This window comes from Calonectris borealis, chromosome 1 (assembly GCF_964195595.1).
Source record: "Calonectris borealis chromosome 1, bCalBor7.hap1.2, whole genome shotgun sequence".
In the NCBI taxonomy this organism is placed as follows: Eukaryota; Metazoa; Chordata; class Aves; order Procellariiformes; family Procellariidae; genus Calonectris; species Calonectris borealis.
Genome location: NC_134312.1, coordinates 34,737,177 through 34,755,890, shown reverse-complemented (window position 1 = coordinate 34,755,890; position 18,714 = coordinate 34,737,177). Strand labels below are relative to the sequence as shown.

Sequence of the window (18,714 nt, the reverse complement as noted above, 5' to 3'; positions counted from 1 at the left end):
CGCAGGTACCAATCTGAAGGGATCCCTTCCTGACAAACGTTAGTCTAATCTAATGTCATTGATGGAGATTCCACCGGTTCTCTACAGTGAAGTGATTACCCACTGCTTATGTTAGAAAACTTTTAACAACATTTAATATAACTCTCACTTGCTCAATCACCCCCCTCCATTGCTCCTTGTCCCACCTCCAACAGACACAAAAGACGTTTTAGTGTTATAGCAGGTCTTTTCACGTACTAGAGAACTCTATCAATCTCTTTTTTGTCTTCTCTTCTGTAGACCAAACAAAACATTTTTACTCCAAACGCCTTTCCTCAAATAACACTTTCAAGTCTTCTGATCACTTAACAGTAAATGTGTGCAGGTGGATGGAGGGGATAAGGTAAAGAAAGGAAAAATACTTCCACCACACAAAAATACGTAGAAAATACTAAGAATGTTTGCACTGGAAAAACAACAAAAAAAAACAAAAACAAAAAACAGAACAAAACAAAAAAAAAACCACCAAACCAAAACAAAAAAAAAAACCAAACCAAATAACAACTTTCTAAGGATTATGAAACACTTACTATGCAAAAAAAAAGAAATACAATGAAAAAATATTGGTATCAGGATGCAGTAGTATCAATGTACATCTTTCATGTTACTATACTGTTAAGCAAGCAAGACAGGCTAAAGATGGTTATGGAAAATTAGCATGTTGCACTTTCCATTTAAAAAAGCATACTCTTCTCCTTCTCCTGTTTTCTTTAAAAAACCCAAACCCGCTATCAGGCCAAACTATTCTGATAAAATGATTATACAGGATTTCCTACTATTAATGGAAACATGGTACAAGATCTTATGAAATAGTAAGACAACTCTTAAGTTCAGAATTTTTTTTTTTTAGGTGTCCAAAGTTAGCACTTCTCCTAATCCCTGTTGCGGCACTCTTACAGCAGTCCCCCTGTAGTAAAAGCCACACTAACAAAGTAAGTGAGATGAGGAAAAAAAATAAGTAAGAATAAAATCTAATCCCAGTTTACATATGGATTCCTTCAAATGCTTTAGGAAATCACTTAATGTCCCTTTTACTTCAAGTAGTATATTAACATTACACAGTTTGTTTACAAAAGTAATAGACACAAAGGATCAGATATACTTCCCTATCTACAAAAAGGGAAAAATAGTCATCTAAATGTTTCTTGTGAAGTTTCATTTATGCTTCAGAAAGCATTCTGAATCCGAAAGCAATACTTTTTTATATTATCTTGTTTCACATATCATATCCAAAGAAGCTAAGCTCTGTTCTAGTTTAACTAAAGTTAGAAATAAACGAATAAAATCAAGGGTTTTTTTTTGTTTTGGGAATGTTGCAGTTACTCCAAATACCAATCCATATATTTTAAGACACAGAAACTGAGAAATTAAATATTAAAACAACCTTAACTCTGTCCTACTGAGCTCTATTAAATGTAATGAGAGTTGAACATTCTGATTCATGTTTTTTCAGCATTTGTAGCCCAATCTGTCCTTTAAAAAGATACTTTCTTTTTTCCTGTAGCAGGAAAGGAATTCTGAAGAAAGGAATACTTCTAGTTCCTAAATCCCTATATCTGCATTTACTGGACAACAGCCCTACAAGCACCAGTGTTCAGAAAAATCGTAACAGACATGCTATTTTACCTGCTGAGATAGCACACAAATACAAACATGACTCAATCTATGAAGGAGAACTGACTGACTTACTACAACCAATGGAATTACACATAAGTGAACTGCAGAAGCAACAGGTGAAATTACTTCTGAAGTCACAGGATTTCACAGTTAACACAACCTTAGCTATTTATCTAATCTTTGCTACAGATTTGTGACTATTATGTGTAGTAGCAAGCAGCTCAGGACAACTACAAGCTAAATTCTTCATGGTACTGTATAAAAGATTTCAATATGTTTTGGCCGCATCTAAAGTTTGAATAATTTATTTCATCCATTACTAAGTTAATTCAGGTTAGAAAGATATTGAAACAGAAGGTTACGTTTCTCAATCCACTTCTTAATTCATTTCAATTCAAAGTAATTCATGAGTTTGCTTACAGAAGTCTCAGCAGTTTCATTATATACTCCAGAAGTACTGTATTCTGCAGAGGACAGGCTGCATTCACCACTCAAAACAAATGCAGAAGTCCTGCTTTCAGTGCAAAGCTAAACAGAACCTGTACTACTGAGTTACAATCAAGGCCAACTACTTTTGAGGCACGTTATACTTTAGGGTTTTACTTATGTTATGCTAAAAGAAAACAAGGCATTACAAAAGTCCATGTATAAACTGCTTTTTTTTGAAGCATTAGGTATTCCAATGCTTCATCAGAAACAGCAGGGGGTAGTGTTTCAGTGCTTTTAAACCCACGTACTTTTTTAGCAAAGCAAGTCTCACCCTGCATTTTCCCTCGTTACAGGTTACCCTTAAATCCCCCATCTAGATTTCTTCAGCACTTAACTACTTCTGGCTGCATGCCTGCCAGGCAGAGTTGCCAACCCTCTTCCGAGCTGGCTAGCACAGGTCCTGCTCCAGGCAATCTGGTGACCACCTGGCTGCTCTTTTCTGCTCCCTCTGCCTTACAGATTTTACCAGACTTTTATTTACCACTATTGTGGAAATCATTAGCCTGTAACAGGTCACCTCACATCGCTAATTTACATCTTCCTATAAGTACAGCAACTCAAAATAAGTTTAAATTTAAAATTAAAATATTAACTTGTACAGCACTACAAGTGTATCCAACATTTTACAGACTAAAAGAACATTCCTACCATGAGTTTATAGTCCAAACACATCAAAACAGCATTTAGTGCAATGTAGAATATAGTAATTTTGTGCACGTCATTTGTAAAAAATATTTCTCGAGAACGGCAAAAAGCTACTTGAATTTTCCCGAACTGAGCCAATACTATCCTACCTAGGTAGTTTAGATCACCAAACTTCCAGTTTTATCTAAAACAGGCTATGTCCCCCAACATCTACTAGTCACATTTAATACTCCTCCACTTAGCTTAATTTTGCCAAGTGTAACATCAGGCAATTGAGATTATGTGTTTACATCACATATATAAGTTACAAATATTTTAGACAAAAAAAAAAAAAAAATTATTTTTTAAAAGTTTTAGAAGTTGGTTTTCGTTGGGTTTTTTTTTTAGGTAATTTTTTTAGGTAAAATAAATGAATACTGTTTCAAGGGAATTGGCTGTAGGATGGCCAGTAAGAATTGTACCTCTGATGTTGTAATTTGTTCTAAAACAGAGTAAATAAGATTGAGTTTAGAAAAAAAAATCAGCTTCAAAATTTAAAGCTCAAAACTTAGAGTTGCAACGAAATATCCCGTCTGTAACTTATTCTCTAACCAATCTTGCATTTAGTATGCAAACCAGGAAAAAAACCCGAAGTAACTTTGTAATTAATTTAAATCACTGTCATCACATACTATACTAAAGGGTGAGCAAACTCTCTGATTCTTCTATAAGTTACCACATTGTGAATATGCACCTTGACAAACAAATGAAAATCAATGCAAAATTATTTTACTTATGGTCATACGGGATCCAAAAGAACAGTCACTGAGGAAATTTCAATAGTCATAGGGATACTATATGCTGAAGCCATTATTTACTCCTCCCATCACATTCAAGCTATCCTATTCAGAAATTTTAAAATTATACACAGATGCCACATGATGCCTTCTCAGAGTGGCTGTTTCCATCTTGAAGCTACAACAGTACTATCAGTTTTCACTGATTTAAGAAAACACTGACCCTAAAGAAGCCATCCTACCATCTTCCACCTCTAAGCAGGCTAACTGGACTGAAAACTACTTTTTATCTACAGATCTTTCAGTTCAATCAGCAACCCAATTTGACTGGTCAATGACCAGTGATAATGCAAGGGAAGTTACAGGAATCCGTTAGTGGAGGAAGACAACTATGCTTTTCAAGTCAGAAGGGAACCGTATCTTTAGCAGGCAGCTAGACTGTTATCTGCATTGAGTAGCTGGCACACTGTGAGAATGAAACATTCATCAGCAATTACCTCCGTGATCTCCTCATAATCAATTTATAATATTGTCAAAAGAAGAAGGAATACACAAGAGCAAGAAGACCGACCCACTGGTGGCACACACAGGATTTCTGACTACCAGAAAGATGACACAAACCTGGTAAACATTTTTACATAAAATCAGGAATAATCTTCTAATCACAGAATAATAGGGTTTGAAGAAACCTCATTCACTGCCTGCTCAAAGCAGGGTTAACTTCAGGAAGGTTGTTCCAGTCCCTCTACAGTCAAGTTTTGACAGAGATTCCCCACTCACTACAAGCCCCAATACTGAAATAAAAGTAGGTAGTTGTATGCATTTCTGCCACTACTTATTTGAAAAACATGTGCTCCTTACAAAAATGATTAAATTACTTTTCACGAAATTAAATGACTTTTCAAGCACATTAGACTTAAATACTTTTCAGACTTTTTCAAAAATATATGTAAAACAAACCAACAAGGTCAATGAAAAACTTATCCTGCTTTTAATTATCAGCTTATTTTTAATAATCTTCATGAGAATCTACAAATCAGTATATCAGTTTCAAGCAGAAGGTGAAAAAATGGCAAAACAGATATACAAAATTAAACGGGAAGAAGCCTCTGCTTCTACCTAAAGCCATTCATATTTTCAAAAGAAATGCAAGTTCTACCACTGTGTTATCTTCTCAGTCAACTGGCAACAAATAAAAATACCGGATCTTTGACAGAAGTGATCACTTTTCTTACTTGCTTCAAAATACTCTTTTGCTCTTTTACTTTTTTTCTATTCTAGTCTAATCCCCAACAAAGCATAATTCCTTCTTCCTGCTCAGGGATATAATTATGTCTTCATTAGTTCTGAAATGCAGTACAGTAGGAATCTGTTGATTTTTTGGCAGCATAGGCATACTAAATAAGAATAACCAGATGCTGCTTACATCACTTTCAGATATAGACAAACTAAAAGCAAAACAAAAACCAATGCACAGGTGTTCATGAAAGCAACAAATTCTGAGTTCCCCCACTATTTGGCTCTCTTATAAGGGTATTCTACTTTGGGTCCCAAAAGGAACATAGTGTGTTCACAGCTCACAGCTATTTCATGCCCTCAGATGTACATACCAAATACAAATTATGCAGATAAAACTCTGTAACCATCTGGTCATCTAAAGTATTTCATATAAATTGTAAGTGACCTATTTATTGGTACGCAGAATGTTTCCAGTTTGAATTTTCTTCTTCCTTTTTGTTGTATTTTGATGGAAAGTTAAGGATGGCAGTTTGCAGAACTCTACGATATGTTGTTCTTTTGTTTGCACACCAACAGGTGCAAGAACAGCCACTAAGTAGGCTGGTGCTAAGAAGTGCACAATAGCGTAACTGCTCAGTTATGCTCTAGAAATCAATGGAATTACCAAGGAGGAAAACAAAATAAACTTAAGTTCATATGAAAAATGATATGAGTTGTCACTTGCAGGAGTGCCTAGTTATAACTAAAAATTATACTTTCATTTTCAGCCATTCTTCCAGTTTATGACTTACTAAAACAATAACCACTTCCTGCTTTGGGACTGAAACTGTTCCTGGTCCTCCTCATTCCAGAAGGTTGGTTTGTTTGTTTGTGGTTCTTCTGGAGAGAAAGGAGAAGGGCAGATCAAGGAAATCCATTACTATAATATTTTAAAAAGGTATTCACAATCTTTTTTGCTCTCCGGGCTCTTCAAATACCAAGTTTTTAATTACAGTCTTTCTGGAAGCAGAAGACTGCTTTCATGAGCGTATTCTTAGGAAAAAAAAAATGGACGAGAAAGTATACACTTAGGATTTCAGTTAAAAAAACCAAACCAAACCAAAAAACACCACACCACCAAACTTCACCACATACAATTTGCACAGGATTTTCTTGATAGAAGTACAAAGTGCAACTAGTGAGATAAGTAAATGAGAGCATATAAAAACCTAAATTAGATTTAGTATTTTAGTATTAAGAATTATTGACATTTGAATACATATTGACAACATGAATACTCATTTTTTCATTTGTCTGAGGGCTATGCTTACCACTAACTTATATTACTTGAAAAGCAAACAGCTTAATACACTAAATCAATTGTGTGCACTACACATTTGAAAGCTCATCTCAAATATCCACGCATTTAGAATAGAGACCTGAAATACAAGGGTTATACAGATAGCCCTGTAACGACCTACAGGATAATTCCATGTATAGCAGCTTGGTTCAAGTCTCATTGTCTCCGCTTATTTAATTCAAGCCCTTTCGAAGAAATTTATTGTGTGTCTTTATAATACTCTGTACAATGGGAACCAAATCTCATTCCAAACAACTCTACAAGTGATAAAATGATCATTACTGGAAGGTACATCTCAACCATTATGTACTTTTAGGAAGAGTACTGTATTTTCACAGTAGTAACCAGCAGATTCTACATTAAAAGACTGTCACTGAGCGTCAGTGCAGGTATATGTGTACAAATAACCCAAAGGGAAGTCTCTCGGTCACCTTTGCAGCTACCTCAGGATGAAAAGGTAGATCCAGACTTCCACTGCTGGCCTGCTTCCTAGACCTGACAGGAGCCATATGGCCCTCTCCAAATCACTTGAAGTTGCTGCCTGCTTGAAGTAAGAGTGAAGAGCAAGGGTGAAGGACATGATGTGCAAATGCAGAGGAAAGGCTTGTTTCACCACCTTTACAACCAAGCACCTCACTATTATAAACTTCTATTTTCAAAAATATAGCATGTACCAACCATCAGATAAACCATGCAATATCTAAGTATCTGCTCAGAAAGACAAATTATTTTGCCAGAGAGCTAGTTACATGAAAATATAAAAATACCGTAACTAAATTATACACTCAGAGCCAAAGGTTAGAATTTTGCCAGCATATCAGATTTCAAATCTTTATTTTTTTCAGAAAGCCTGATCCAACTCCTATGAAATTTAGTAGAATTTATTTTAACTGGCTTCGACTCTAGTTCACAAGAAAATCATGGAACCAAGAGTACAAGACCAAGATCTTCAACTTTATGTCCCAAAAAATAAAAAAAGATTGCCAACAGCAAATAGCAGTGTAGCATTCTTCACTACTCATTCAAAATGACTGCGCATCTTGATGTTTGAGCACATTTTCCAGGCAAAAGTAAGCACATAAAAATTACAAATAAATACTTTAATGAAAATACCAAAAGGCACCACAGACAGAAGAAAATGTTAGTTATTAATTAGTTTATTTTCTACAGTGAGTTAGAAAAAACACACACAATAGTAATTTCTGCCCATTAATGCAATAAAATTTGTTTTTCCTCTTCTAATTCTCTTGAAATAAACCTCTAGTCAAATAATGGAAGCTCTGATCCTGATTTTTTTCCAGATATTTTCTCCAGTATTGTCAATTATTGACATATAACTGAAACTGCCTAGTTAGTTTTGGATAGAACTAACTACAGCATAACTGATCCTCTCTATATTACCATACGTTTTTAGTGAAAAAATGTTAACTATCTTCCCCTATAAACATACTAACAAACACTGAAAGCCATAACAAAACACGGGTAGCAGAGCCCTGGAGCGCTTTGCTACAACAGATCTGGTAGCATTGCCTCTTGAGCCCAAGGGACACGGGAGTTGCAGTGGGGATTAGTAAGAGAAATAAACAATGGTTATTATAAATGTTTAAAGATTAAGGTAGTGAGCACTCTTTCATCCTGTATAGTCTATTACTGAACCACCATAATTAATAATGAATTCATCTATAATGCTTTTCAATCATATTTTAAGATGTTTCAAGATGTTTAAGATGTGACTTCTTCCTAAATCAATGTCTTGTCTAAGTCAGTAGGCAGCCTATTCCCTGTTGAATGCAACATGCTTTGAGATTGCACATTTGGATATACAGTTCATATGCAGGGTGAAATACCTTTTTAAAACCGTATTTGATTAAAAAGAGAAAAATTACTAAAGATAGTCACATGCTGCAACAGCTTGAATGGTTGTAAAGAAAGTACAGTGTCATAGGGCAAGATTCTGTCATTCGTTTCTTCACACAACCGATCATTTTTTATTTTAAGGAAAGTATTTGTTGGATAGTATCCTTCCAAAACCATTTATCCAACCATTTGTGCAAGCTGAAATACCAAAAAAAGAGCTGTAAACACTAATCTACAAATACGTAGCAAATGCAAAAGTTTTTGTTACTGGACACTACTTCAATGCCAAGATACCCAACATTCCCAGCTCAAAATCCAGAAACTTCACTAATCGTCATGCAAAGAACCAAGCAGTTTAAAGACACCACAACATGTATGAAAAGAGGTGTTAGGAAACATTTACACCAGCAGTGCTGCAGTGCTGAAGCAGAAACTCGTAGTACTGTTCAAAATTTCAAATGTTTGCCATTATAATTCTGCATGTCAAAAGACAGAAGACAGACTGATAGATATCTCAATATACATGTCATTTTATACATACCAAGGCAAATGGAACTAATGACTTTAACTTGTTGAAAACTACACTAGTCTGAGTTATGTATGTACGCTGTAATAAACCGTAACAGTTGTTAGTTTGGTTGATACCGAAAGTACAAATAAGACATTTATGTAGCTATTACTTTATCTCTAAGAAAATGTGAAATTCAATGAGGTAAACTAACCTTAAGTAATGGATACAAACATAAAACATTGTTTGAAATGTAAACAGAAACTTCAGAAATAATAATGCCGCTTAGCTTACATACAGTATTCCTTACAGGATCTAAATAAAGTAACAGTTTACCTGTCCAAAACTTGAACTGGTCTATCCCTTATCTGTCATATTTGGGAACAGCCAAGATATCTATCTAAAGAACAAACCCAAAAGCACAATTTTCACAGTCTGAATGCTTTACCGGCTATATGCTCCAAAGTTTCTTTTCGAATTTGACTTCCACTTTGGAGAAAGAAAAGAAAGTCATTAACGTTTATACATACAACACTTACGGAGATAAAATAAATTTTTCATTTTAACTTTCAGGAAAAAAATTTTAACTTCTCAGATGCACTGTATGTTTTTTCTTGAACATTTAAAGTGATCATTGGTAAATGGCTATGATAGCAATTCTGTATTCACTTATTTTCTTGTTAATGCAACATTCAATTTTTTGCAATTGGCACTTCAATAACTGGTTTTGTCTATCAAATGTTTTGAATTGAGATACTCTTTAATGAATCAGAATAAAAAAGTGGTTAGCAAATAAAAGATTCTCTTCTTAATCATAACTGTAACTAGCCGTAACTTCCATTAAAACTGATATATACCATAATAAAAAGTTCACTGAAAGAGACTAAGTTATAGATGTTGCAGCAATGCTGTAACTTTCACTAGATTAAAGTTTGTCTTCTACAGCTTAGTTTTCCCCCTTTTAATCATGTCCACATTTAAATGAAATCTGCAATATTCATCTTTGATTTCATCTTTTAACCGTATCTCATATACGCAACTATAAAACATCATTAAAAATAATAACAACTGCAGAACTTCCTTATTTTCCCCTCACCTGCAGTATTCAAAACCACATGACAACCTAATGAGAAATGGAAGTCATTGAAAAACCACACTTCTTTCAGTGTTGGAAATTGAATATAATTGAACAACTAGTTCTACAGGTGTTTCGAGTTTAAAGGATGCTTACAGGTGTGGCCTCACTACCAGAGAAGCATAAAAATGACATACAAGCAGCATTTGTCATCCTATCTATAATCTGACAGTAATACCAATACAATCAGACAGTCTATTCCATTCCATTATAGGCAAATGCGATGAAACCAATTCCTCCCAAAATACACAGGAACAGATTTCTGGATCTTCAAACAAAAAACATGAGTTGCATGTATTTCCTCTGTCCTAAATTTCCAGTATTGCCTTGCCGTTTTCCATTAGCATGGAAAAAACAAATCGCTTAAATCACGATTAACTTACCTAATTTGCTGCATCCTGAATGGTAACTATTTACATGCAAGTTTCACCTTGAAACCTTGAGTCAGGTAATTCCCATTGTCTTAGTTAAGTACAGAAAGTAAGAAAAAAAAGTATTTAATAGCATATACTATGTAATGTTTCCCAGAACATTAAAACTCTTATATTTTGAAAGTGCCATATATAAGAAACTACTATACAGATAAACTAGATGCTGTTGTACTTCATTTTAGCAGCCTATTAATATTTTTCAGTGAACTGCATTATAAAAAGTAACAACTAATATTCTAATTTCTGAGACTAATTCAATCACCATAGCTGGTTCCAACTTGACACCGCTTCTAAACCACGTTATCAACTCACAATACTAATGTTTTGTGAATATATATTACACACTCCCATCTTTCCTATTCTCATATGAAAACATAATCCCAAATCACCATATCATAATACGCTGCACAGGAACCATTTGTGATACCATCATCAGGGATTGCAGCATTAGATAAGAAAAAAGCAACAGACTAATCCTAGCAAGGATTTTATTTTCCTGCAAATATACCTTATTATAAAATACACTTTAGAAATGCCCAAACTATATTCTCCCCACTTCTTTTTTTCTCCCCAAACTTATCCAGAAACCATTATATGTTCTTCCATTTCACAGTACTTATAATGGTGCTTCTGTGAAAAGCCCAAGTGTCAGCATGTTACTGTACTGGATTTTTTTTCTTCTTTTTTTAAAAGACAACAGTAAAAAAGAAAGATTACTTGTCTTTTGTACTGTCTTTATACAAAACTTCACCTTTTATCAGTGCACGTAAATATGGCTCTTGGAAAATATACCATTGAACAGCTTATAACAGGTAGATAACTTCTTCCATTTTTTACCTTCCAGACTGTCTCATTTAGAATTTTACATTTTTTGTATCATGTGAAAAAGCAGCGGAAAAAATATTCTTGTTAAAGCTACACAAAACTATGCTGCAAAACCAACTGTTCTTGGTAGCTCATAGAAGTTCCTAAGAAATTAGATGAATGGTCTCCTATTTCTACCCCTTTATATATCCACCATCAACTCAGAGCATGTCTAGGAACTGTGGAGAAAGCCTTGGGTCATTTTAAGAAAAGATCTAAATGCCAAATCAGGTAAATAATTCTGACATTTCCTAAATTCTGTAGGTTTGGGGGTGGGGGTGTGTGGTGTTTTAAATACAAGCTCCTATTAAATCTCATTTCCTAAAAAGAAGTAAGAAAATTACAGAACAATGCATTACCAGTTTTTCCAACAGCCCAATAGTACTATAGCTTAAGAGGTAGAAAGTAATCATCCCAGACAAGGGTCATGAGCTCTTAGTATCACAAGATGAGTTAGGGAAGATAGAAGCCAACTTCTTCCTCCCCCTCATCAAAAGATGGGAAACTTCCGCTGTATTTGTTCAGTTTCCTGTGTTTAAAAAGGAAAAGGGGAAACTGGCAAAATTGCAAAAATTTCAGAACAGGAAGGTCTTCAGAAAAACCAAACTGTTCTTTCCCCACCATCACTACTCCTGAGTTCCAAAAAGAACTTACGTATCATCCTGGCTACAGCATATGTTACTCCTTGCTCTTTTGACAGTGGCATAGGTGCCATTCATATTTAGTTATCGTTCTGACATGCTGTCAAATTAACCTGAAGAATGCAAATAAAGAAAAGAGAGAGGGAAAGACAATTTTAACTACCTAAAATGCAGACAAATCAGAACGTAACAATGGGACAAATGGAAGGCACTGCTCTAACTATAGGGCCTTGACCTTGCCAAATTACAATAGTCTGCTACAGCCAAAAGTAGTTCTGGAAATAAAAAAAGTTTGAAGTTACCATAATGGAAGAGGTAAGTAAGGAACTGCTACTAGTCAGGTAAGGAACTGCTACTAGGTTAAATGTAAGACACCCTCTGTCTGTACCTCTGTCTAGAAACATGAATAATTAAAGCAAAAATCCAGAACAAGAATCCTTATCCTTTTAATTTTGAGTAGTAATACAAATTGTCCCTCAAATAAGTACTTCTGACATTTTTGGAACAAAGGAAAATTATTCTTGGTTAAAATAGATTATTTTAACTGTAGATAAATGATTTGTTCCAAATTGTTCCAAATTTTTCCAGAGTTTAAGGGTTTTCTTTAAAAGCCAATGAGAACATTTTCCCTCCAACCCATATTACAAAGGACATCACAGTAAGAGCCACTCTTACCAAAATTGTACTACCATAAAATTCTATTATGCTAACCATAATGTGCAAATAATAATGCATTTAAATATACGATTCACTTCAGAGATGTTTTTATTATTGCAACACAATGCATATCTTTAAAATATTTTTACTTTCTACAAATATTATTTGATCTAAAAAGTACATGTTGTAAAATCTTATTACATATTTAATGTTTTGTAGTAACTGCATATTCAGAATTATTTCTTTACCATGATTAAATCTGTTTTATATAGTGTATATCTCGTATGTAGGGTAGTTCTCAAATGTACAATAGTGACATAAGCACATTTTGGATTAATCAAATTACTATTAGGTAGATTTACTAGATCACACACCTTACATAAAATGCAACACACTGAAAACTACTTCTAAAACCAGGGAATCCTGGCACCATTCATTGTCCCACTCAGAGTCCATTCCTAATTTAAAGTAGCATTATTCACCTGCTTGAGACAAAAGATAAACACACATACTATCAGTCTTAAAGTGACAGGTACACTACATAGCAGCTTAATTATAATTCCTTTCTATTCTTCCATACAAGTGATATGCAGACATCATCAGCTTTATACTAGCTATAAATTTGACATGTCTGTTGTCCTCATGGTATCTGATTAAAAAGTAAAAGTACCAAAATAGCCTCTTCATTATTTCTGCAGGAAAGCAACTGATTCCTTGTGTTCATGAGCAACATGTAATATTAAAATCAGGCCAACAGTGAGCCACTCTAACTACAGGTGAAGTAACTTACTTATTTTTGAGATCACTATGTAAGGCAAAGCCTAAAACTGATTGATCTTAATGTTGTAGCAAATCAATTATTTTTAGAATGGTAAAAGAAAAGTAGATTTGCTTATCTTTTTGTATGTATAAGAGTACTGCTTACTCCAGTACTGAAATAAGGGACTAAATACATGAAGACTAGTACCTTTAGGGAAAGTTTACAGGCACGTAAAAAAACCTATATAATCGGGGTGGCTTCAAACATATATAAAAATGCATAAACAAGAGATTGAGAAGGACACGTTTGAGAAAGGTTAGAGGAAAACTAAAATTTGGTCATAACCGTATCCCTGATTAATCAGGACACTGGCATTTAGGTTTTAATTTATCTACACAAAAACACAACTACTACCATGAACAGAGGACGCTCCTAATTATGATCTAAATTTCCAAAACGTAATGAGACAGGAGATATTAAAACTTCCTATTCCAAGCTGAGAAACTGCTCCTTTGTGAGAAAAGTTTCTTGGATCCATACTTCTGAGATAAGGCTCACAGACACAAAACATCTAGTGCCAGCTAGCCCACAATGAAGTTTTTCCATTGCTAAAGTTGTCTTCCACTGCCATAACTTCCTTTTCACTAAAGAACTTTCCAAAAAATCTTTAATTAAATCAATTTCTTAGGTATGAAATATTACACTTGCTATACCACTGCAAAATCAACTCCAACAATACATTTTCAAGTCAACAAACATTTGTTGTAAATAACATTTTGTTAAATTGAAAACAAGCCTGAATCTTCAGGGTGAGAACTACAGTACATGAAAATAAACACCCTTTCAATCGATCACCTTTGGTGTTCTTACCAAAAAATCTGGCCAACCATAGGGAAGGTCAATTTCACGTACTGCACTGAATTACTGAATATGAATATGTAGTATTTTCTAAGATTCAGATACACCTGTTTTACCATAATAGTGAGAAACACTTGTGGTAACAGTTCTCAAACTTCTAGTTAGGTAACTGTATCAATTCAGGCTCAAGTGTTTCTCCCTCGCTAACTTCCCAATTACAGGTCAAAGTATACGCAACTGGAATATAGTGCGACTCCACCCATAGACTGCATTTCAACCTTGATTATTAAAAAAAGTAGGGTGCTACAGAGAATATGCCAAGAGGCAGTTGACAGCTGAGAACCAGTTTTAAAATTCTGAAGCACTAATATAGTACATTAAAAAGTAGTGGAATATCAACCACTTGCTCAAAAAGATGCCACTTGCTCAATAACGTAAGTGTTATTGATAAAAAGCACACCTATCTATTTTTTTTAGACAAAGGTTAAGAGGGAAAAATCAGCCCTACAGATGTTCTCATTTCACACTTAGATCAACATTTGTTTCTCTCTCTTTTGTTTGGTTTTTTATGTTGGAGTCTGTATATTCCTTGACTCCTCAATTAACATCCACATTAACATTTGAACATGAGTGCACAGAAAGATGAATGAAGATTGAGATACAATGGGAAAAAATAAAGCAACAATGTCAGTCACATCCAGCAAATAAGTACTGTTGCTCATTGGCATGATCTTGCAGAAACATACTTCCATGGGATTTCCTTCCTCCAAGGGAAGATGTTCTTGCCTTGTGTAGCAGGAGCTGGATTATTGCCAGGCACCACAGTTGTGGTCTCTGAAATGATCAGCACTTAAAATTTAAGAGAGGTCCATAACAGCAATACGTTACACTTAAAAGTAAAAAGAACAAACAGAAACTTTAACTGGTGCATTCTCTGACAGATTTTTTTTTTTTTAAACACCATCTGAATGACTTAAAAAAACACCACCACAAGAAACCCAACCAACTTGGTTATAAGGAAATAAATACAAAACATCACTTAAATAATGCCTCAAATATCCTACTAGATGGCTCCTGGAATTTATCATCTTTCTAGGCATTTCAGTTCCCACTCTAAGAGATATCAACCTATCAAGGATTTGAGCCTTGGCAGAATCTAATTTAATAGTTTATTTTTTTCAAATGCCTCTCCATTCCCTCTCTGACAAAAGGTTCAAATCTGTACTAAGCATGTTCTTGTTCCCTTACTGATCATATGTTACAAAATTTCCTAACCATGAAGCATTTTACACTTGCTTTCTTACACTCTACTTCAACCTTAACTGTCAATTTTATATTGCTCATAATCAGCCATACATCTCCTGTGTCATTATTATTAACTCCATGCTATTTGTACTCTTTTCACCAAATACCCTCATGGTATTATCATAATTTTGTTTGATTATGTGTCTTGATTACACAAGAATTTCTCATGGTCAAGGAAAATGTTTTCAACCATAATTCAGTCTCTTCTGCACTCACTCTATTCCATAAATCCACCTGTCTCAATACTTGTAACTTTTGGTATCATCCTTTGATGAACTCTGCCATTTTACTTTCCATACTACATTGATCTATCTATCGTTGCCTCCTTGATCATCAATGCATAATATTCTTTCAATTATGCTTTTTTCGTATAAAATCTATATATACATAAACATTCTATGTGACAACCTGTGACTACAAAAGCTCTCCTGTTCTAGGACCACTCCTGGCAAAACGTCCCTACTCAGCTTTCTTGAAAGTACCACAAAAATAACAACCTCTCTCATCATCGTGTACCTTCATTTTAAAACTCACTAAGATTCTCTGATCTTTCTCTCTCTTCCTCATTTAGTATCCACATACATACTACTCTGAGACCTTCTGAAGTTTTTACTAATTTGATCATTCTCATTAAATTGCTTCTCCATTTTAAGCACTAGCCAAAAACCCTATTTATCTCCATCTGTAAATAACTCCCAAGAAGACAACACAACTGTTAAGCCCTGAAAATTACCTAAGTGACAAGACTTGATCTACTGTAGTAAAACCTAGTTAAAAAGGGAGGGAAAAAAGGTATCGAGAACGAATACTTGCCTAAATGTGTGGAGTCTTTTCCTCTGTATTCTCTGTGTTGTTCTTCTGCTTAGTCTATAATGGGACTTCCCTGTGTATGCGTGACAACCTCCACGCATTTAAAAGGAAGGCAAACAAAAAACCCCAATCTTTTCAGAAAATTAACCATAAGGCAATATGAATAACTTACCAAACTTGATCTATTAAAAATAAACAAATAAATAAACCAACAACAGAACTAGGCAATTCAAGACTAGAATCTGCTACCTTGTCTCTCTGCAGCTAATGTAGTCAGTGGAACCCTGACGCAAGCCTCCATGAAAGCAGACCTCTACAATTAAAAAAAAAAAAAACAACAACAAAAAACAACAACAACAAAAAAAAAAACAAAACAAGCCCTCACCGCCACCAAAACCCTAATAGCAGAGCTCATATCACTACTGGGGGGCAAAGCCAGAAGCACATCAGCCACTCAAGGGGACAGCAGGACTGTCTGCTTGGAAAAGGATATCACAAGCTGCTACGTAAGATAACAGCAATAATTTCTGATGTACATACGCAAGAAAGAATAATGACCTATCCTCTTTTTCCACCCTCCTCTATGCATTGAGGTAGGGCAAGAGGTAGAGAACAGGAGATATGTACCCGTTTTAAGTAATGTGTTGTTTTTATTCTCTGGAGACATCAGTGTAGCTGACAGCTCAAAAGAGTAGCAATAGTAGCAATATTGCTAAACTATTGCTAAACACAAATTTACATTATCTTTTAGTAAAAAAAAAAAAAAGAAAAAATATTTAATAGCAAAAAATCATTCCAATCATAGCAGAAAAAGAAACTATATAGCTGCATGATATCTGTGTAACATGGCAGAAATTGCAGAGTTGCATGAAAAATACAGTTTGCCACATCTTCGACTAATTCACCTGCCCTCTGCCCACTACTAATTGTTTTGATCAGAACAACTTACATTCCGTAACTTGTAGTTTGAAACAACAGCCATTTTATACACTCTGCTTAGAGCAGGCTGAGTTTAAAAGTTCTCTTTCCAAATTACACAAGCCTAAGGCTCAGGACAAGCAACAGTTTCATACCACATATGACCAAGAACTGCCAAAAAGAAACAGCACTTTGCACCTACTTCCACCCATAAGATCCAAACTTGGACTCTAAATCTTGTTTGTAATTTTTGTATGAAAAAATTTTCTTAGAATTTTTGAAAGTTTGCTCCATTAAATCTTTTCCTCTTTTGTTGAAAATTCATTCTTAACATATATGTAATATTAGAGATGGCACAGAAAGCTCATGCAACCTATCCCAAACTTAAGCTGTCATCTAGTCTTGTATATGCTATATATATACATATATAATAAAATCTATGCATTTCTTATATAATCAACATACAAAGTATTCATAAACATTATTTTCTCAAAGTGACAACAGTATTTGAAGAAACCCTTGCTCTTCCACAACTATATCCTTAGCTTTCTTAAGTGCAGCAATGCCCACAAAGAAGTATTTTCCAAGATGAGATCTTTCTCCCTGCAAGCTCTTTAAGGAAGAGATAAAATCCTTTATTTGATTATATGCAATTTTATGCCTTTATGATATTTTAATATAAGGATAAAAGTAACGGTAATTGTGATGATGATAGATTTTTTAAACCGAAATGAAAATGGTAAATTCAGTGTTAATGAAAAATATAAACTAACAGAACAGAAATTAATTCTGTTCATGCAGCACTGGTAGTGCAAGCAAAGATACAGAAGAACCACTAGAAGGTTTGTCCCAGTAAATCAGAACCTCACTGTAGAAAGCAGGTGGTGCAACTCAAGTCAGAGACCACTCAGCACTTTACAAATAATGACAGCCTTCACTGAGTAACGACCCAGCATCTGGGCCACAAGTCAATTAATATCCAGTGACAATTTAAATGAGGGAGTTGGCCATTAAAGGCTAACTTACCAGCATTTGACTACATAACCCCTCCTTTTCCTTCTACAGTATCTACCGCATCCGCCCTTCCAGTGTTCTCTCCACCAATATTCCCACATTCCTGCCTCCTCACCCAATGCATGAATGCACCCAGCTCACTCTATATTAACATTTCTTCCCTTTGCAATTCGACTACCTATGCCCAAATGGTCTTCTCTGCCCCCCCTCATTAAAATACCTCCAAACACCTTGTCTTCCCTTCTTCTTTGGCCTACAGGCCAAAGCAGCCTGTGTTATTTGGCCCAACTGGAGGCCAACTGTGCCTCCCAGCTGGGCAGCTGACTACTCAGAGTACAAGTCTCTTCCGCCAGGTCAGCAACCTAGCAGTATGCAAGCACCTTAGAGCCTCCAAGCTGCACAGTTGGATCAACTGGCTGCCTGGTCAGGAGATGTGCATCTTCCTGATGGGCAGCTGCCAAGTCAAAAAAATATATGAAGTCTCTGAAGCCACAAACCACAGCAAACACATACCATCTGAACAAAAAAAGCCTTGAGGAAAAAGATACAGCCCTGAGAGTCACTTCCACCTGGTGGCCTTCTACAGCAGAATCCTGTACAATACACCCTTTAAAGTTTCATCTAGTAAGGCAATCAGATCAACAATCCTGTACATTTATATTGTTGCTGTATGTTATGTGGTATGTGAACAATCATATTTATGTTGTATCTACTTCACTATAATTTTCCATCGTTATTTCCACAATATAAAAGAGGCTTTAATCATATTTATTTTGATGTTGTGAGTGCTGTAAGTCGGCAATGCCACAGAT

General features: G+C 35.0%; 1 protein-coding gene across 4 annotated transcripts in view; it reads right to left on the bottom strand.

Annotated features, from left to right (window-relative positions):
- Positions 1 to 18,714, bottom strand: part of ARID2 (AT-rich interaction domain 2) — a 106,735-nt gene that overhangs the window by 74,582 nt on the left and 13,439 nt on the right. Inside the window, exon 2 of one of the 4 annotated variants that reach the window (XM_075148208.1) lies at positions 14,602 to 14,689. The exons of the other annotated variants lie outside the window; for them this stretch is intronic. The gene's annotated coding sequence lies outside the window, so the exon portion shown is untranslated. The remainder of the gene's footprint in view (positions 1 to 14,601; positions 14,690 to 18,714) is intronic. 4 annotated transcript variants of the gene reach the window in all.